This window comes from Esox lucius, chromosome 19 (genome assembly GCF_011004845.1).
Source record: "Esox lucius isolate fEsoLuc1 chromosome 19, fEsoLuc1.pri, whole genome shotgun sequence".
NCBI lineage: Eukaryota > Metazoa > Chordata > Actinopteri > Esociformes > Esocidae > Esox > Esox lucius.
The window spans coordinates 31566539-31583988 of NC_047587.1; the positions used below are offsets into that span (position 1 = coordinate 31566539).

Below are 17450 nucleotides of genomic sequence, written 5' to 3' on the forward strand. Positions count from 1 at the left end.
CTTCAGGGATATCAATCTGTCCAGTTAGGAAGCATAAGCGATTGTGAATCACTGTAATCTGTTTTGGTGGAAATTAAAGTGACAACAGGTGCACTGGAGAGGCAACAGCAAGACATCCCCCAAAAAGGGAATGGTTTTGCAGGTGGTGGTCACATAAAATTGTTCTCTCCTTATCCTTCCTGACTGATTGTTTTGCATTTTCCTAGTGTCCTTGTCACTACTGGAAGCATAGGGTGGTATCTGCAGCCAATTCAGGTTGCACAGGCAGTCCAGCTCCATGATGGCACATCCATACCTGCCGTTGCAAGAAGGTTTGCTGTGTCTCCAAGTACAGATCATGGAGGAGATACCAGGAGACGGGCCATTACACGAGGAAGGCTGGACAGGGCCGTAGAAGGGCATCAACCCAGCAACAGGACCAGTATCTGCTCCTTTATACTAGGAGGAACAGGAGGAGCACTGCCAGAGCCCTACAAAATTACCCCTAGCGGGCTACTGGTGTGCCTGTTTCTGGCATGAGGGCCTGACATATTTTACTGGGACCTGTGCACACAGCCCAGCACTGTATAGCTTACATATGTTTCATGTATATATTTTATTTATTTATTAATGCTCAGTCTACTTTTTTATGCTCAGTCCACAAGTCTTTTTTGTTTTTATTTATTTTGTGCAAAATTGCTGCACTAACGGACCAGGGCAAATTCCTAGTTTGTTTTGAAACTATTTATGGCAATTAACTCTTTATGATTCTTATTCTGACGTGCACAAAGCAAAAAGGTCAATAAGTAGGACAGGATAAAAATTACAGTGACAGTAGTAAATAAATGGTGAATAGCAGAAATAAATTATATTCTAGCTAGCTATTAAACAATCTAGCTAGCTATTACTTTGGTAACCAACTTTAGCAGCAGGTATCAGAAATGTAATGTTAACTAGCTAGCCAACTTACTTAATGGCCAGAGCTAGTGAACCCAGTAATAATTCGCAAATTTATGGACTTTATAGCTAGCTTTCACACTGACCACGTAAGGTAGGTTCAAAAGGTTTTAATGGAGAAACAGGGTACTCAGAGAGTACTTTGTAGGCAGGGGCAGGGCTGGGAAACTCCTGGCAGGTCCGAAGCTGGAGGAGAGCTGACGGCGAAGAGTCCGAGTGGTTACTGGACACAAGGTGAACAGGTGGAGAGGAGTGTACTGATGGTGTTCGAAGGTGGAGGCGAAAGCTGGGTGGTGAGGCTGGAAGCTAGTAGGCGCAGCAGAGGAAGCAGCAGGTCTGAGCGGGAACAGGAGAGAAACACAGGGTAAGTACAAACTCAGGGAACAAAGGCAAACTAGGGTGCACGGATGATACTAGCGAACAACTAGAACTGAGAGCCAAGTTCCGCATGGCTAGTAGATAACGAACTGGCACCGAAGAGGTGATCAGCCCGGGTTTAAATATTGCTGGAGTGAATCATGTGTATGAGCTGCAGCTGCGAAGATTGGCTGTGCAGTGAAGACTCTGCCACGCCCCTTGACCTACTGAACACACCTCCAGCACTCCAGGTGGAAAAGCACAAACAAACAGGGACCGAACCACCCGACTCAGGGCGGAGGGGGAGCAACCCATAACATCCTCCACTTCAAAATTCTCCTCTTCACAGTCTCAGGTGTTAATTTTGCTAACACAGGCCGCTTAAATCACTGAAAAACATTCAATAATCCTCTGTGTGTTTCTCAGCATGTTCTTTCATTAAACAAAACATTTGTAATGTATAATGCTGTAGAACAATCAGTGTAGTGCTGCAGTATAATAATTACAACCCTATATCTTGCAAATAAAGATACTTTGTTAGGATACTTGACAAGCACAACACACATCTACTAGGTTTTTAAGGGTTAGTCTTTCTTCTGTGAGGCTTTCATTTGATAATTAATAGCTGGAAAGTAGAGAATTAGCATGTCAACATAACATCTAGATGGCGACCAATGTTCCAAGTTAAATAACCTTCACCCATTTAAATTAGTAAATGGCTTAGGTAGCTGGGGTCATTGACTTTTTTAAAGCTTTCCTCTGCCACTGCCTGGTATAAAAGTCATGGACGATAGAGTTTGACCATAATGATGAAGTTGGTTGTTCTCCACCCACTGACGTACACTGCAATCTATGATGATGCAGTTGCAATTCCAAGTTGTGATGAAGCCTGTTAAGATGCTCTCAACGGTGCAGTTTTAGAAATCTTTGAGGGTTTTTACGGCTCCTGACAAATCTTTTTAGTTTCTAATACTGTGAAATTATTATTTTATGATTATTATTGTTTTTATGAAATAATTATATTTATATTCAACATAAAAATCTGAAATAACATAATTATACACTTTGTAGGGAGGTCATAGTTTTTCTTTAGTTGATCGCAAGAGGCAAATATCCCTTAGTTAATCGCAAGAAGCAAAACTGGATGCCCACCAGCGATTAAAAACATTATCTAGGTCAGGGTAGGGTGATAGAGACGTTATCAGGAACAGGATTAACTTGTGGATTAATTTAAATTTACCATGGAGTTATGACAAAAAAGTGACTTCTCAAGACAAATTGGGGACATAATCGCGTCACTAATAGAAGAGGAATGGCAGTTCCGTATTTGTACCTTTACGTATTACTGTAAAAGCCTCCTCATGTCTATACATTTTAGTACATCAACTACCTGTAGGAAATATAGGGACGCATGATGGTAGTCTATAGAGGCTAGGAGGCTGTTGCCCTGCACCTTGTGTCCCATACCTGTCCATGTATGAAAGGCTGCAATCCGGTTGAGAGAGGCGGGTAGGAAATCAGCAGGGCCCTGGCTGATCACTGGGCAGAGTGAGTGAGGCAGCTTGCCCCATTCTCTATCCATGGACCAGCAGGGGCTCACTGACTATGCTTCCTCCACAGTACCAACTACAGCCCAACACTCATTGCTCCCCTCGGTGGTGTGGTCAGTACCCAGCCAGCCACAGGAAGTGTCTCCTACCGCTCCCTCTCTCTTTTCCTTCCCTCTCCTCCACTCTGCTCTCCACTGCTCTTCTCCTCTCCCTTCCGGCGTGGAAACTATTAGCAGGGCAAGGTTCCATGGAGCAGTGTGGGGAGGTTATCGGTCAGGCAGCTCACTCGCTCTCTCTCTCTATCTTCCTCTTAAAGGCCAAGTAAACCCACCACACAGCCCAATATAGAGGGGAGACTCACTTCACTTTGGCTTTGCCCTCCTTTTTTAAAACCTCCACGCCACAGGGTAACGATTTTTCCTGATATGCGTGTGGTGAAATGCGTAAGAACTGACCTTTTTTCTGGTCCCTTGTGTGTCACATGCGAGAGTGACATGTACAGAAGGAAAATGTGATTGCCAGCTAACTGCAAAACGGTTTTATTTAAGTGTAAACAAGAGTTTAGAAAAATATCTCAAGAAGCCAGATTCTATGAAGGTCAATATAAACCAATAAAGTGTAGAGTGTCCTTACGCCTACTCATTACTGTATGCACTGTGGACATACGTGAGCATCTAAATGCCCTTAAAGGACATATTAAGACCTCACCAACATTTTACATGTAATATAATCTATTTAACAGGCATGGATTTAACCTGACCGACCAAGCAAATCTTTAGTTGTTAGTCCCCCAGGTAATGTACCTGCTTTGGGTGCATAGGGTCCAGCATGTACCTCACTCCTCTTGTATCCTAATCATCATGTACTCCTCTTACAGTGCCCTCCACTTGTATCCTAATCATCCTTTACTCCTCTTACAGTGCCCTCGACTTGTATCCTAATCATACTTTACTCCTCTTACAGTGCACTCCACTTGTATCCTAATCCTTCTTTACTCCTCCTACAGTGCCCTCCACTTGTATCCTAATCATCCTTTACTCCTCCTACAGTGCAATCCACTTGTATCCTAATCATCCTTTACTCCTCCTACAGTGCACTTCACTTGTATCCTAATCATTCTTTACTCCTCCTACAGTGCACTCCACTTGTATCCTAATCATCCTTTACTCCTCCTACAGTGCACCCCTCTTGTATCCTAATCATCCTTTACTCCTCCTACAGCGCACCCCTCTTGTATCTAAATCATCCTTTATTCCTCCTACAGTGCACTTCTCTTGTATCCTAATCATCCTTTACTCCTCCTACAGCGCACCCCTCTTGTATCTAAATCATCCTTTATTCCTCCTACAGTGCACTTCTCTTGTATCCTAATCATCCTTTACTCCTCCTACATTGCACTTCTCTTGTATCCTAATCATCCTTTACTCCTCCTACAGTGCACTCCTCTTGTATCCTAATCATACTTTACTCCTCCTACAGAGCACTCCTCTTGTATCCTAATCATCCTTTACTCCTCCTACATTGCACTTCTCTTGTATCCTAATCATCCTTTACTCCTCCTACAGAGCAGTCCTCTTGTATCCTAATCATCCTTTATTCCTCCTACAGTGCACTCCTCTTGTAACCTAATCATTCTTTACTCCTCCTACATTGCACTTCTCTTGTATCCTAATCGTCCTTTACTCCTCCTACAGAGCACTCCTCTTGTATCCTAATCATCCTTTATTCCTCCTACAGTGCACTCCTCTTGTATCTTAATCATCCTTTATTCCTCCTACAGTGCACTCCTCTTGTATCCTAATCATCCTTTACTCCTCCTACAGTGCACCCCTCTTGTATCTTAATCATCCTTTACTCCTCCTACAGCGCACCCCTCTTGTATCTAAATCATCCTTTATTCCTCCTACAGTGCACTTCTCTTGTATCCTAATCATCCTTTACTCCTCCTACATTGCACTTCTCTTGTATCCTAATCATCCTTTACTCCTCCTACAGTGCACTCCTCTTGTATCCTAATCATACTTTACTCCTCCTACAGAGCACTCCTCTTGTATCCTAATCATCCTTTACTCCTCCTACATTGCACTTCTCTTGTATCCTAATCATCCTTTACTCCTCCTACAGAGCAGTCCTCTTGTATCCTAATCATCCTTTATTCCTCCTACAGTGCACTCCTCTTGTAACCTAATCATTCTTTACTCCTCCTACATTGCACTTCTCTTGTATCCTAATCGTCCTTTACTCCTCCTACAGAGCACTCCTCTTGTATCCTAATCATCCTTTATTCCTCCTACAGTGCACTCCTCTTGTATCTTAATCATCCTTTATTCCTCCTACAGTGCACTCCTCTTGTATCCTAATCATCCTTTACTCCTCCTACAGTGCACCCCTCTTGTATCTTAATCATCCTTTACTCCTCCTATAGAGCACTCCTCTTCCCAGGCTGTTGAAAAGCTGTCATTGATGAAAAACGCTGGGAGGGGGTGCGACTGAGGCGTCTAACAGGCCAGAGGCTCGTGTTGCGTTCGACAGACTCACTGAAAGACTTCCATTTAAGCACACACCTGGTAACAAACAGCAACAATGGTCTGCAAGGCTGCCAGTTCAGTGAGCTTCTAATACTGACCTCTCTCCCACCCCATAGCCCCCTGCCGGATATTAAAGGATCTCTATTTACCCAGACTGGCACTCAGCTCAACTCATAGCACAGCAGCGCAGCACAGCGCATGCCACAGCCCCACAGAGATTTGCCAGGGGTGTCCTCAATCGACCATTGTCGAGAGACTGAGAGGCGCCTGCTAAGAATGCTGAGGTAAAACGGAGGTTTTGCAGTTGTTTCTGATTCTGAAGCTCAAGCTCATTCTGAGATATTGGAGAAGACCTTGGGGAAGGCACAAGATTAAATCACTGGCAAAAAGGTACTGAGGCTGCACTCCTGCAGGTGCTCTAAGATAAATGTAATGGTTGTTTTGGCTTGGTATTTAGAGGTCAGTTTTCAAATGCAATCACAATTGCTGTAACCCTCCTCTCTCTTTCCTATTAATTATAGAGACACATGTTTTTATCACCCCGCTTAAAACAGAGTATCTCAGTTTCAATATATCTTTAGTAGGCTGTCTTCTCCTTGGTGAACGTACAGGGATAAAGCCATGCTGCAGGCTGGGAGCCAGTAATACTGATGGCTACCATTCTTCAGATGGAGCCATTCTCTAGCACAGTTTGGCCCTGGCGACTCCTTTTGTATGCGCTGAGGGGGGTGACCCATTCAGGCCTATCTGGGGGATAATAGCCCACCGGTCCACTCACTTCAGCAGCCCCATCCTCCCATCAAATTCCCCTCTTTAATTGCATTTCTTAGAAGCCAGGAGGAGACGAGGAGGAAAAATGCAAAGGAGAAGAAAAAAAACAAGAAAGAAAATCTATAGTGGCAAGGCTTTATTCATCCAAGCCTACACATTGTTTTGAAACAACAAACTGTGAACCTCAGTTTTCTATGAAGAAAGAGGCACAACGGTCAAAAGCATGTGGAGGACTGTCCCACTGGTTTCCAATTCAGCTGGGCCTGGCTTCTTTAATGACCGATCGGGTTGAGAATTAATCCCTCCTGGCTGGTAATAGAAGTCTCTTTAGAGGCTCAATTGCCATTGGTGGGAGACAGGGGGCCTGTTGTGTCCTTGGGATTAGAGCCGGCGGAGGAATCGAAAGGCACTTTACAATACAGTAATCAGCATGTTTTCACTCTGAAAAACCCTCCTGGTCCCCCATTTAGAAAACACAGTGCATTATCCTCTTTCTGCTCTCCATAAAACCCATTCAGTTACCTGTTTTATTATATAGATTACTCCTATGTGTTTTGTGGACCCCATTGCTTGGCAGGCCAGGGCAGAGGTGAGTGAATGAAGGAAAGCGAAGGGGGACACCCACCGCCTCGTTCCCTAGGCCGAGCAAGGCCTCTTCTCCATGGACACTGAGGAATTCCCATCCACAACTGCCCTCCTGAGGTTAACCCTTCACTAGATTCAGTTCAACTAGACCTTTGCTGTGCAAAAAAGTCAAGTGGTGAACATGCGTTACAATGCAGAAAAGGCCAAGCCCTTAAAATGTTCAGTGAGCGTTATAATGTTGCCTACCCGTCGACATTCATATTATCAAAGGAAACAGGAAACGTCCCAAAGCCATACAAGTTCCCATTCAGCTTTAAATTGATTGTTAATCATTTGAAACATATGGTAACAACAATGCTCACCGGAAAATGAATTGCAGAATACTGAGCTGCATATTTTCTAGAACAAAGGCTTAAGAACAAAAAGTAATTTTATGGGTAGACATGTTGACTGATTGACTGCATGCGGCTGAAAACAAGGACCATCTGGGAAGAGCGGGTGAAGAGAGGGATGATCAAACGCATAAAACAGTGATGCCTTCATAACATAGCTGCTGTTATGTTCATCTTTTCATAACCTTATCTGAATGAATCCTTATCTGGTATCATATAAGCAGAACTCCTTATGCCAGGGATGAAGAGATAGAGAGCCATGTCTATGTGCTTCAACTTCCTGATAAAAATCACAATGGCCCATCTGCCTTTATTTACTTTAGATAACCAACCACGAGTCTCACTAATGTACGTAGCAAAAAGAACACTGCTGCCTGAGATGTAAATACAGGCAAATCACAAACTCCTCCTTACCATTTACTTCATGACAATCCTTAACCAATCAGAGACACAAAAAAAGAAGAAAAAAACGTATATTTGGATCTCCATAAGCTGATGCCATGATGATTGCTAGTCTTCCTGAGGTATTAAGACATCATTCATCTTCAGTACATGTTTGAACTGTACAGTAACATAACGTTACATCAAACCAGTGGTGAACTTCAGTTAAAGCTGCCTGCTATACGATTCTCAGTGATGTTTAACCATTTCCTATATTTAGTTGCTATATTCACCCGGTCACCGAGCATTTTGCTTCAGGACACGATCAAGGTCCAACACTAACAAACATTAGGGGGCGCCATGACAAATCCCAAAATGTTGTCTATGGGGAACTGATAGAACAGCTGTTAGTTCCAAAGGCCTACCGGGACCAGTTGTTATGTCTAGCACACCCATCTATTTTGAGCACATTTAGCAGGAAAAAGAAGATTGCAGTGGGTTTTGCAAATACTCTGTTGGTTAGGGGTGAGGAAGACAGTGAAAATCTACTGCAAGTTGTGCCAAATTGACCAATCCCAGACTGGCCTTAAGGGACCCTGTCCCATTATTGAAGTGTCATTTGATAGAATAGCAGTGGACCTGGTGAGACCCCTTATATGTCAGGCCATGAACATGAGTATTGTAACGTTTTGGCATGGTGTGATCCAACACCCTTTCTCCCTTGTTTGGACCATGGACATGTGTTTTGTTGTTTATTGCCCTCACCTGTTTCCCTAATCATCGTTCCTACTTAAGTTAGTCCTTTCTCAGTGTATCTTGTTTGTCTTTATTTAGTGTATGCCTTATGTTTCAGTTGTTCTGTCTTGTCTCGTTTGTAGTGTTTCCTTTGGTTATACTGTAGTTCAAGTTCTTTTATTAAATGACTTCTGTTCTCCCTGCGCTTGTGTCCTGTCCCATATACTGTGAAAAGGATATTTTAGTGATATTCAACAATGACACCTGATGCTCTGAAGCCATTCTACTTCAGTGCAAGGCCACCAAAACCAACAGCCTTCCCAAAGAAATACTGACTGATCAGTGGACTCCCTTCATGAGCCGCCTAATCAAATACCTAAAAGTTTGTCCAATAACAATGCCAGTGTACTACTCTCAGATGTATTTGTTGGTGGAGCACTTTTCCATGACCAAGAAGTCAACATTAAAGAAAGTACTGAGCAAGGTGGAAGGGATTGGGACGTCATATTGCCATTTGAGCTCTTTGGAATAAAACCATGTGTGGTTCTTGACCTGCTGAAGGAAAACGGAGAGGCACAAACCTCAAAGGGACACTATGTGGCAATACAGTCAATATACTGCAAATTCGGGGGTGGATAAAGAGCGTGACGCCAATAGTGAAGGGGTATATGTCCAGTCCATTGAGAGGAAAAGGCAGCCACAAGTGGTGTGTAAAGACAGACGTTTGTCACACTGGCTAACATTATGGTATATCCTAACTATATGACTCAGTTTCTCCTGCACTGCTAAACCTTATATTATCCTGTCTTGTCCCATGTAGTCTTCATTTGCGACTACAAATACCCTTTCAAGTGATTTACAATAATGTAAGACTAAAATTTTTGCCCGGACCACGTAAGCGGAGCCGGCTAAGAAGAGCGAATGTCTCTTACTGAGTGACTGACTGACTGAATGACTGACTATCCCTTGTTAAGTGGCGTAGTGGTTAGAGAAGCGGACTTATGAGCTACAGGTCCCGGTTTCGCGAAGCACGCATTTTGAATTATTCTGTATAGATGAAAACTTTGCTGCCGATCTACAGTATAGTAAGCCTGAACTAAAACAGTTCACGGTTATATTGCGACTGTTTGTGGTGGATTTTCGAAGTACGCATCCGTGCATGCGTTTTGGGTCAGGATAGATAAACACATTTGCTGGCTTAACAATGTAATTACATTATAGTAAGCCTTAACTGAAACTGTATAAGGTTATATTGCGACTGTTTCTGGCATGGAATAGTTCATCTTCAGTCTCGCTAGCAGTTGCTCAATTCTTATGATTATTCCTAGGAAGTTAGTAGAGACTAGTAAGCCTATTACTGGCTAATAAGCTGTTAAAATGGCCAGTGGCAAATGCAATACATAGACACTATTTGTGGTGGTGGTAAACTTAGTAAGAAACGTTTGTTTAACTGTATCAATGTCATTCACGAATGGCCAATTATACCCGGCAAATTTGCAGCTCTGGGGTGTAGCGGTTAGCGACACAGCCTTTCACGTGTGCGACCCAGTTTAGAATCTCGAGATGGCAACACTTTCTGCTGCGGGCCAGCTGAACTAATCTTGTCTGGTTTCTTGTATCAATTCACCAGCCACCATGATAGTGTGGTGTGGACTTGGTGGCTTAACCCCTTGCTTTTGGACTAATGGCATGTCTTCTTACCCTACAGCCAGTCGTAAAAGAAGTCCTAGGATAAGATAGGGATTTAAAGATGTTGCTTGAGAGGAAGAAGAGGGCATTGATGTCTGTGGTCTCAGAAGGGCAGAGAGGCTACAGAATTAGATCACTGAAAACAGAGTTTGGTTAATGGTCAGCGATCCTCAAATCTTCTAACATGAAATCTCACTACATGACTACAGGCTTTTATAGATAATAGTATAATACTGTATATTGTCAGGATCTGAACCAAACCCTCTGAGAGACAAACAGACCGATGCACCAAACAGGCCCTGCGTAAAAGTTCCAACTCAATCAATCAATCAATCAAAATTTATTTATAAAGCGCTTTTTACAACAGCAGTTGTCACAAAGTGCTTTACAGAGACACCTGGCCTTAAACCCCAAGGAGCAAACAACAGTAGTGTTGAATTTCAGTGGCTAGGAAAAACTCCCTAAGAAGGTCGAATTTTAGGAAGAAACCTAGAGAGGACCCAGGCTCAGAGGGGTGACCAGTCCTCTTCTGGCTGTGCCGGGTGAGATATTAAGAGTCCAATTGGAATAATAAATAAATTTCTCTGGGCTAAATCCAGAGTATATTTGATTTTAGACTAGGTCAGAAGTATGACCAGGTGGACAAGGACAGGAACAGCAACGGTCCCCCCAAACCAGGTAATCCGCAGATGTGGACCAGGAACTCATCTCCTTCTAAAATTTTAAATTGGAGGAAACTGAGAAAAGTTAGTAGTACATCCCTCATGTCCCCCAGCACAATAATATAGCAGCGTAACACCTTGGAAACTGAGACGGGGGGGTCCGGTGACACTGTGGCCCTACCCGGGGGAGGCCCCGGACAGGGCCCAACAGGCAGGAAATCAATCCAACCACATTGCCAGGCATTAACCAAAGGGACACCCACCAACCGCAACCCCCCTGAATGAGGGCCGAGTATTGCTAGCAGCGTACAGCCCAACTGCACAAGTGCGCAATAGAGAGTCAACAACAAGCCAGTGACTCTTCCCCCGAAGGGCATTGGAGGGAGGGCATCCCAGTGGCGACGAGAGCCAACCTGGCAAGACAGCAAGGGTGGACAGTATCAAGTCTACTGGTCACCTTCACGCCCCCGGGCCAGGCTACACCTAATTATAAACCGTGCTGTAGAGATGAGTTTTTAGTAGACACTTGAAAGTTTGCACTGAGTTTGCATTTCTAACCTTAATTGGTAGATCATTCCACAGGAGTGGAGCTCTATGAGAAAAGGCCCTGCCGCCAACGGTTTGTTTAGAAATTCTAGGTACAATTAAAAGGCCTGCATCTTGCGATCTAAGGTTATGTGTAGGTATGTATGGCTGGATCATTTCAGCAAGGTAAGTAGGAGCAAGTCCATGTATTGATTTATAGGTTAAGAGTAAAACCTTAAAATCAGCCCTAACCCTAACAGGCAGCCAATGTAAGGATGCCAGGACAGGAGTAATGTGTTCAAATTTTTTTGTTCTAGTTAGGATTCTAGCAGCTGTGTGCAGCACTAATTGAAGTTTATTTATTAATTTGTCTGGATAACCAGAGAGAAGAGCATTGCAGTAATCTAATCTAGAAGTAACGAAAGCATGGATTAATTTTTCTGCATCAGTTTTTAATAGAAAGTTTCAAATTTTTGCGATGTTTCGAAGATGAAAATAAGCAACTCTTGAGACATATTTTATATGTTCTTCAAAAGAGAGGTCAGGGTCAAGGGTAACGCCAAGGTTTTTTACAGTTTTTTGGGATACGACCATGCAGCCGTCGAGGTTCACAGTGAGATCTGCTAACAACGCTCTTTGTTTTTTGGGTCCTAAAAGGAGCATTTCTGATTTGAGTTTAAGAGCAAGAAATTCTCTGTCATCCACTTCCTAATATCTGAAACGCATGCTTCCAAAATAGCTAATTTAGGGGCTTCTCCATGCTTCATTGAAATATATAACTGTGTCATCAGCATAACAGTGAAAGTTAATATTGTGATTTTGGATTACATCGCCCAGAGGGAGCATGTATAGTGAGAAAAGTAATGGGTCCAGAACCGAGCCTTGAGGAACTCCAAAGCATACTTTGACTTGTCAGAGGATATGCCATCCACACTATCGAACTGATATCTTTCAGATAAATACGATTTAAACCAGGCTAGAACATGTCCACGTAGCCCAATATTGGTTTCCAGTCTCTCTAAGAGAAGGGAGTGATCAATAGTGTCAAAAGCAGTACTAAGATCAAGAAGCAACAGGACGGATGCGGAACCTTTGTCTGAGGCCATTAGAAGGTCATTTGTTACCTTCACAAGTGCAGTCTCAGTACTATGATGGGATCTAAAACCGGACTGGAATATTTCATAAATGTTTTTTGTCTTTAGGAAGGCATTCAGTTGTTGGGAAACACATTTTTCTAAGATTTTTGAGAGGAACGGGAGGTTCGATATTGGCCTATAATTGTTTAATATGTCGGGATCTAGATTAGATTTAGAGGCTTAATTTCCGCAATTTTTTGTGAGTTTGGTACGCATCCGGAGGAAAGGGAGCAATTTATTATGTTCAGCATTGGCTGACCTAGCACAGGAAATAACTCCTTAAGTAATTTTGTAGGAATCGGGTCTAGCTGAGAGTTTGTGGGTTTAGAACTCATTACAAATTTTGTAAATGTGTCGAGCGATACGGTATCAAAAAATTCAAGTGTCCCCATTGACACCTGATCAGGGAGGTTCCGGAAATTTTTTGGACAACTGAGATTTTTAGGACCATAACTATTTAAGGATTCAGTTATTTGTTTTCTAATGGTGACGATCTTTTCATCAAAGTAGTTCATGTATTCATTACAACTAAAGTGAAGACCCACTTCACTTGCTAAGCTTTGCTTTTTTGTTAACTTTGCAACTGTATCAAAGAGAAATTTTGGATTGTTTTTGTTCGCCTCAATCAGGTTGGAGAAATAAGCTGATCGAGCAGACGTGAGTGATTTTCGGTATTGTACTGTACTGTCTATCCAGGCTAGTCTAAATACTTCCAACTTGGTGGAGCGCCACTTTCGCTCCAATTTTCTGGAGGCTTGCTTAAGTGCTCTAGTATTGTCGGTGTACCAAGGAGCAAGTTTCTTGTTGCGTATTTCTTTAGTTTTTAGTGGTGCAACTATGTCTAATGTATTTCGCAGTATTGAGTTTAGATCCTCGATTCGATCGTGTACAGATTGATTTACTCTGTCATTTATGAGCGAACTTGTAAGAATATCAGGGAATTTATTTGTAATCCGAGAATTTATAGTACAGCTTTTGAAACTCATTGTTTGCGGAGCAAGTGGATTTCACATTTTAACGGTAAATGTAATAAGACAGTGATCCGATCATCCAGGATTTTGGGGGGAAATTATTAGATCTACAATATCTATTTCTCGTGACAGGACTAAATCTAAGGTGTGATTGTGGCAATGTGTTGGACCTGAGACATGTTGGATAAAACCCATTGAGTCAATTATGGTTTCAAAGGCTTTTTGAAGAGGATCATTGGACTTTTCCATATGAATATTAAAATCGCTAAAAAAAATTTATACTATCTGCCATGACTGCAAGGTTAGAAAATAATTCTGGTTACTCATTGAGGAACATTGTGTATGGCCCGGGGGGCCTATAAATAGTAGCTATGTAAAACAATTTATCGGCCTGGTTAACTTTAGTAAACCATTAGTAAAACTTCAAAAGAATGAAACTCAGTGATATGTTTGAGAGTAAATTTATATTTACTCTCATAAATATTAGCAACACCCCCTCCTTTTCGGGATGCACGAGGGATATGATCACTAGTATAACCAGGAGGAGAGGCCTCATTTAAGGCAGTGAATTCATTAGGCTTTAGCCACGTTTCACATAAACCAATAGCATCTAGTTTATGATCAGAGATTAATTCATTTACTGCAACTGCCTTTGGAGCAAGAGATCTAATATTTAGGAGGCCCATTTTGAGATGCGAAGTGATACAATTATTTTTATTTTTGACCGAGGTGGAGGAAGGCTTTATCTTAATAAGGTTGTTTTTGTTAGCACTACCTTGTTTAACTTTTCTCAGCCTGGAACAAGTCACAGTGACAATAGGTAAAGCTGTACTAACTACTCTGGCTATGCTATTGACAGACTCCACTATGCTAGCAGGCTGGCTAACAGCCTGCGGCCTGACCTGCACCCTATCTCATGTTAAAGCTATAGGAGTGAGACTCCTGTCAATGTTCCTAGACAAAAGAAGAGCACCACTCCAGCTAGGATGGAGTCCGTCGCTCCTCAGCAGATCAGGCCTGGCCCTATTTCTGGGAGAGTCCCAAAAAGAAGGCCAGTTATCTACAAACTCTACCTCCTGCGACGGGCAGAACTCCGTTTTCAGCCAGCGATTGAGTTGTGCAAGTCTGCTGTAGAGCTCGTCACCACCCCTAGCTGGGAGGGGGCCAGAGACAATATCTCGATGCCGACACATCTTTCTAGCTAATTTACACGCTGATGCTATGTTCTGCTTCGTAACCTCTGACTGTTTCATCCTAACATCGTTGGTGCCAACGTGGATAACAATATCTCTGTACTCTCTATACTTGCCAGTTTTAGACTTCGCTAGCACCAACCCCAGATTTGCGGCTACGTCGGTGGCTCTGCCCCCCGGTAAACAATGTACGATCGCCGGCTGATTCTTTAGTCTAATACTGCGTGTGATGGAATCGCCAATGACTAAAGTTTTCAGTTTTTCAAGTCCACCGGTAGAACATGCCTGCCGACCATTCCCCTCCGAAGACGGCTCGGGCCTTGACTCCGACTCCAGTGGGGAAACCTGTTCAAAGTTTCAGTTGGATTTAGCAACGATTCAGGTTTAACTGGTCGACGGCATTTCTTCCCAGTGACCAAGAGAATGTTATTGCCCGGCTGCAGGAGCTGTGCCGGGGGGCTAACAAAACTATCGTTTCTACCTGGTGGCACTGACGCAGATTTTTCTATTTCTACACTAGCATAATCCTTGCCTGGTATTTGCGTCAGAAGCCGAGCCTCTAACTCTGCTATCTTTTACTTAAGACGAACATTCTCCTCCGTGTTGTTGCTACAACAATTACAGTGGAAAGGCATTGTAATGATACTTAGCCTCGGGTGTTCAGGGGTGAGTAGTTCTGTTAATTATGTCCAAAAAGAGTCCCGGTGTAGAAAAGTTGGGTAAGAGGTCAACAGATAAATATTGCGTTGGTAAAACTCTAAAATAGAATTTTGACCAATTAGTTTATATCGAGTAAATTCGAAAAAGTTTGGCAGGTAGGTAACAGCAGGCAGAGTACAGCACGTCAACAATCCCACAATGCAGTTCGTCTCAGGCTTTTCTGAACTGAACATGGTGACCAGAAGTATCAACGCTTGGCTACTTTTTAAAACACCATAATGGAGACAAAAACGTACACTACAGTACAGTACATAACCATTCAACATCAAGACACTACAGTATAGTACATAACCATTAATATCAAGACGCTACAGTATATTACATATCCATTCAACATCAAGACAGGGTAGACCAAAGAAAGACCAACTTTGCATTTTCTAAAAGCTCCCACACGTTCCTGACCAACCCAGTTTGCTGTCTTCTTCTGTTTGCTTTTTGCAATAACCTTAAGTTAAATCAGAAATGAAAAATGTAGAAGAACAAAATGGTGGTCCTGTGAAAGTGTTCTTAATGAGGAGTATTTTAATAATACAACAAAATAATATCCTGAAGGCCATTACTGTGTGTGGCACACAGTGTTATGACAGATGAGTAACTTCACTTCACCACTCTATAGGCTGTTCCTATCTCTCTTCGCTCAGTGATTTGTGTAACCTTATCAGCAAAAAGAGGAGGGGGGTTTGCTAACTTGATCACTTTTCTCAGTGACAGATAGGGGGGTCAAAAGAGGAGAATGGCTCTGAGGTGAGTTTGGCATCTTTCCACAGAGACCATTAATGGTTCAGTGAGTGGGGAGGACGTGCTGCACTACCTCCCTTTCCCAGGTCACTGCTCTGGCTACATCCCAAATGGCATACTTAGAAATAAAGGTACGCTAGTGTACAGTGTTGTTCCCCGGGGTACGAAAAGAACCAAATACGCGATGTGTCGTGATGGGTACACATAATGATTTCCCACATTACATTTTAGGTATTTTTTAGGGTACATGTGGAGAAAAAGCATAATGATAATATCTCAAATATGAAACGGACAATCATCAAACTTTCACTCCTTAACTTTGGGATATGGTGTGAATGTACATTTCTGTTTCTGAGGCCAGGGTATAATTGTTTTCCCATAATAACCTAAATAAACAAAAAACTGATGGGCCAGAATATACGTGTCACGGTGTTGTAGGGAGCGGAGACAGACGCAGGAAATGTGGTAAGGGTTTCTACAACCCAACTCAAAGCACATCAAAAAACTGACTGGGCAAGGCCAAAGTAAAGTGAGGTGAAAAGCCTCCAAAACAGAACACGCGGACGATGCCGGAACGGAACTCATTGCACGATGACATGGAAATAATAACCAACACAGCACTGGGGAAACAGCGCCATATATATAGGCATGAAAATCAGTGAGAATGGGAACCAGGTGTGGGCGACAATATGGGGACAGTCTGGGGTGAAGGTGATTAGCCGGAACAGTGGTGCTTAGAAGTCTGGTGACGTAGACACAAAAATAAGTCCCTGCACAGAATATACAGTGAGGGGAAAAAGTATTTGATCCCCTGCTTGATTTTGTACGTTTGCCCACTGAAAAATAAATGATCAGTTTATAATTTTAATGGTAGGTTTACTTGAACAGTGAGAGACCGAATAAAAACAAAAAAATCCAGAAAAACGCATTTCAGAAATGTTATGAATTGACTTGGATTTTTATGAGAGCAATAAGTATTTCATCCCTTCTCAATCAGAAAGATTTTTGACTCCCAGGTGTCTTATACAGGTAATGAGCTGAGATTAGGAGCACACTATTAAAGGGAGTGCTCCAAATTTCAGCAACTCGTGGAGTTGCAATGATCATGAGAACGGTGAGGAATCAGCCCAGAACTACATAGGAGGATCTTGTCAATGATCTCAAGGCAGCTGGGACCATAGTCACCAAGAAAACAATTGGTAACACACTACACCGTGAAGGACTGAAATCCTCCAGCGCCCCCAAAGTCCCCCTGCTCAAGAAAGCACATGTACAGGCCTGTCTGAAGTGCCAATGTACATCTGAATGATTCAGAGGAGAACTGGGTGAAAGTGTTGTGGTCAGATGAGACCAAAATCAATCTCCTTGGCATCAACTCATCTCGCTTTGTTTGGAGGAGGAGGAATGCTGCCTATGACCCCAAGAACACCATCCCCACCGTCAAACATGGAGGTGGAAACATTATGCTTTGGGGGTGTTTTTCTGCTAAGGGGACAGGACAACTTCACCACATCAAAGGGACGATAGACGGGGCCATGTACCATCAACTTTTGGGTGAGAACCTCCTTCCCTCAGTCAGGG

At 42.8% G+C, this 17450-nt stretch overlaps 1 long non-coding RNA gene across 1 annotated transcript in view; it reads right to left on the reverse strand.

Moving 5' to 3' along the window:
* Nucleotides 1-1028: 1028 nt before the first annotated feature.
* LOC106024794 overlaps nt 1029-17450 on the reverse strand; it is a 67628-nt gene continuing 51206 nt past the window's right edge. The window contains exon 3 of the long non-coding RNA XR_001198534.3: nt 1029-1272. This is a non-coding gene — a long non-coding RNA (uncharacterized LOC106024794). The remainder of the gene's footprint in view (nt 1273-17450) is intronic.